We start from the raw sequence: 4,954 nt of genomic DNA on the forward strand, positions 1-4,954 counted from the left end.
ACAGTAGACAAGCCAGGAATATGGATGTGACTCTGTCAGTCTTCCTTGCTTTTTGACCAGTTTTATACATTCCAGCTGCAATGGGGTGGTGGCATGAGGATGGAGGAGGGGAATGCAATATTTCAGACAGTGCCTTACACTGCTCAAATATTGGCAATTACTAACTATCACAGAAAGGTCCAAACAGTCAGAGCTATCCACCTACAAATGTATGCCCCTCAGCCCAAAATTCTCCTCTAGAAGCCTAACAACTAATCAAGTGTACTTACCCCTTCCATCTCTTAGGCATATTCATAAGGTCTTACTGTTCCTCAGGATTAAGATTTTTTTTCATAAAAACACGTGTGCATATGCATGCAATCAATTTCACGGTAAATTTACATTCCCAGAACCTTCCGGACCAGGTTTCCACTGGCATGCATTGCTGTGATGCACTCTGGATTTTTTTTTAACAGAACATCAGTGAAAACTACAACTCCTATGAGGTACCTTCCTTCGAGGTAGCCACATTTCTTTTGCACTAAAGTGGCAATTTCCAAAATCAGGTGAAATGTGCAACTCAACTGCGAGGCTCTATATAGAAGGGTAGATATCAACAGTAGCTTAATGAGATTAAGGCATAAGGGGACAGCGCAGGAAAATGGCATTGAGCTAAATGATCAACCATTATCTCAAAGGGTACAGCAAACCTGAGGGATCAAATTGTGTACTCTTGATCCTACATTTCCATGTTTCTAAACCCATACGTGACTCATATTTAACATTAACAACTAATTGTATTAATACTATTAGTGGTTTTGTTCAGAGCATGTTTATATATTTTTCAAGCTTCTGCAAAGATACAAAAAAAAGAAAATAAATTTTACTTGGTCAATACAATTGGTGGGTTGAGGGGTATTGTTGATATTTCTGTAGATGGGTTTCTCCTGGTTGGTGATTTGTGCTGTAATTTTGGTCATTTGAAATTAGTTGAATATTTGATTGCTGACAACAGATAAATAGTTATTTGGCCAATCAAGATTTGTTTTTGCGAGGTAACACTTTGGAAAATGGGGGTGTAGATGACACAAATGATTGAAGTCCACACTCTGCGATATCTCCCCACGAAAGTACATTGGGTAGGATAGTTGTAATTGTCTAGATACATGGCTCTCCCGGCTCCCCACCTCCGAAAGAAAAAGACACTTAACAGTCACATTGTCATGGAGTTTTGATTTAATAAGCGGCAGCACCTACTGAACAAAATAACCAGAACTAGAGAAGACACATGTGAGGACAAGAACATTTACTGGAAGTAAAAAAAAAACTACACTTCTGATGTAAACAACAACCAACAACAAAAAGTGTCAATCATACTTACAGGTGCTGGAAGCAGTCGTGGTTGTCCTGAAGACCACGTTTTTTTTTGCAAGGACGCTGCTGCCAGGAGTTTGCAGACCGCCTGCGATGAACGCGCATCCCCCGGTGGCCAATAAGCCGCGCGCCCTGCTCGCGCCACCACTACCACCATCATCGCCGCCGCCGCGCTCAGACCCCGGGACTGAGGACAGTGGCTGGAGAGCTGGGGACAACTGCAAGGCCTGTTAAGGTAAACGGGGCTTTTTTACAAACTAACGTGCAAGTAAATCTTTCTTGCGGGATTAACCCCTCTCCAACAATCGGCCTGGGGTTTAGTCCGCCGGTTTAAAACATAAATTTTGGTAGATGCTGACCAATTGCACTGAGTTGTGACATTCGTCCCATTTTACTGTCCTGACGAACCGCAAATGAACAGACGAAGGAACACGTGAAAACATCTTTAGGACATTCTAATTGCAGCCTAACTTTCACTTAAAAACTGGTGAGCAATCGGAGTCAATGCCGTTAGAGGAACTCTTTATGTTTTATAAAAAAAAAACTGGTGTAATTCTCTCAAACGCGGGATGAAATTTGACATTTCCGAATTGTACCGAGGAGAAGTGTCCGTGGTGTACACGCTTAAGTCAGTTTACCGTAATGCAATTTTGGTTTAATACTTTAGCGCGGGTTCCATGTCGGTACAGTACACTTTCTGTCTGTGATTCGCTGTAAGCACCACATTGGCTGGAATACATAAAACGGACCATGATAAACCAAGAAAATAAAGATTATGCAAAAGCTGCTAAACAAGTTGTCAGTCCGATCCTTAGCAGCGCCACTATCCCAACTATTTGATTACTGAGGAATCAAACGTGCCCAAAGAAATCACTCTGCAGCCCATAAGTCATTAAAAGTTAGTTACCTTGATATACAGATAGATGTTTGTCAGCATTAAATAGATCTATATAAATCTCGTGATTCTGTTGGACTCGCGTTGGACCAAATTCTGTATGTGTACGTTCTTGGATTTGGTGTGTGTTTGTGTGTGCGCGCGCTAATTGCAAGTGTCAAGAGTGATAATATAAATACAATTTCAGGCAATGATGGAGCTATATATTTATTATTTTGCTAAATGGAGACCAGGCTAGGCTATTGCATGGCACATTGAATTAAGCAAAATCGTGTGCACAGATGGTGCTATTCAATCTTACACAATTATAACTTTTAATTTCTTATTTTCATTTCTCAGTATTTGACTGCTTAAATGGCGTTTAGTTATCTTTGATTCAAACCATTTGGACAACATATCACCAATAAAGCATTCAATTATTTGTAACATGGTGAATTGCAGTTGCTTCTCATTATTATAGTTGGTTGTCAAATAGACAATAACCCATTTACAAGCATTGAAAATTATGTAACTGAATTACTTACAGTATCATTCAATATATTGAGTATATGATAGCAATTTAATTTGAGTATGTAGCACCATATATGCAGCTGGTGTTGAAAAATGTTATGCCAAACCTTATGTATTTTGCCTAAGAGAGGGTAAAAGCGACTGTCCTGAATTTATTTAGAGTGATGAGATCAGTTCTTCCTATTTCAATTATACAACAAATATGAGAAGTCTTATTAAAGCATCCTTACAGGAAACTTATTAGCAATATACTAAACCATACAACTAGATCCATATAATAAATGCAAAATTAATGTATGCATAATAGACAAAAAACAAAATTAAATGTGCAGAAAATCAGCAGCACTTCAGGCTATGCATTACATTAAAGCACAAATCACCCTACATGCTTAAAATTAGGAGAATTTCAAATGTAAACTACTTACAAAATACTATTTAAGTTCTTACAAAACAATATTAAATATGCAATTTTAAACAAAAGTAAATGACATTTTAAGCAAGATTAGATTTAATCATTTTCAGTAAATACATTTCAAACTGCAACCCAATTCTTGTTGTTCTATTGAATTAAAATACTATACTTCAAATAACTTCTGCATGGGTTATAATATCATTTCATATAACATCTCCAGTTACGAATCTGAATGCCCTTGCATAATGAAATTTAGGTTATTGCAGCATTGGAATAAAATACAATATTGATAATCTCATCTACTTTATGAGGTAATTTGTAATTATTAGCATTTTGAGCAACAATAATTACAGACATACCATCAGTATAAAGTATTTACTTTCTGCTTCAGATAAATTTTCACTGATTGCTTGAGGACTTAAGATCTACTACTATCATGAGATAGATTTTAAGAGCATTATTCAAGTAACACAATGCTAGGTTTTGGCATAGGTTTTAGAATTAAGTTTAGAAGTTATGGTTTTGACATGTTACAGTTTTTATTGATCTCATTTTGTAAAATAATTTTGTTTTATTTTGATTGTTAGTCACAGTTTTTATTTTATGCCCAACTGTTCCTTCATTCTTCTGATCCAGCTGGCTGCATTTCCCTCGAAATTAGCTGAATTTCTGTCATCGTAACAGAGGTTGCCTGTGGAGTTGGATCAGGCTACACATGGGCAGGAACATCTCAGTGTAACCCATCTAATTTAAAATAACTTTGGCAGGTTAGCATAAGTATAATTTCACTTATTGTTCTTATTTAGATACTTCTCTGTGGTAGATTGTTAGTAGTAACATCACTCAATCCGCTGTCAATATTTGAAGTTAAAACATGAGGTTTCTTTCACAATACACACACATATATACTCATGAATTAGGTATACTGTGCATTAGATTACCCAAACTAGCTTATTGCTTTTTAAAAATGGGGAATATGGATTAGGATGTCTTTTTGATTATACTAAAGTATGATGTCATTTGGTGCTGCATACCTCATGTCTAGACCCAACCTGGCAGTTTATTTCATTTTGGCACTACCTTTAACCATTAACATATCACCTGTTATGAATAGCTGGATCCCAATAATTTCTCGTTCCAATTTTCCAATATTTCTTTCTTTCTACCAATTTTCTTTTCAAAAGTTCATTTTGGGTTTCTCTTCAAAACTGTATTTATTGATCTATTTACACTATTTTTAAATAGAAAGAAGTTATTCCCATATCACAATTCCTACAATGAAGTTTTAAAGGTTTTGTGATTGGTCTGTATTTTCAAAATATATTTCACAAATGCTTTTCCATTAGCTCCTTATGAATTCAGTGTCATGAATTGTGCTTCCACCATTGCCTCTCGTAGAGCTTGTCCTCATAATCTACCAGCTAAAAAAAAGTTCTAGCCTCTTCCCGGCCATGTTCGTCTGATGAACAGATATTGTTTTCATAGAGTCATAGAGATATACAGCATGGAAACAGACCCTTCAGTCCAACTCGTCCATGCCAACCGGATATCCTAAATAAATCTAGTCCCATTTTCGAACATTTGGCCTGTATCCTTCTAAACCCTTCCTATTCATATACCCATCCAGGTGTCTTTGAAATGTTGTAATTGTGCCAGCCTCTACCATTTCCTCTGACAGCTAATTCCATACACCCACCACCCTCTGGGTGAAAAGGTTGCCTTCAAGGTCCCTTTTAAATCTTAACCTTCTCACCTTAAATCTATGCCATCTAGTTTTGGACTCT

General features: G+C 36.8%; 1 protein-coding gene across 1 annotated transcript in view; it reads left to right on the top strand.

The window, feature by feature from the left end:
- Positions 1–1,513: 1,513 nt before the first annotated feature.
- Positions 1,514–4,954, top strand: part of six2a (SIX homeobox 2a) — a 13,470-nt gene continuing 10,029 nt past the window's right edge. Inside the window, exon 1 of the mRNA XM_048601463.1 lies at positions 1,514–1,588. The gene's annotated coding sequence lies outside the window, so the exon portion shown is untranslated. The remainder of the gene's footprint in view (positions 1,589–4,954) is intronic.

Source organism: Rhincodon typus, chromosome 9, assembly GCF_021869965.1.
Source record: "Rhincodon typus isolate 14 chromosome 9, sRhiTyp1.1, whole genome shotgun sequence".
NCBI classification, from domain to species: domain Eukaryota; kingdom Metazoa; phylum Chordata; class Chondrichthyes; order Orectolobiformes; family Rhincodontidae; genus Rhincodon; species Rhincodon typus.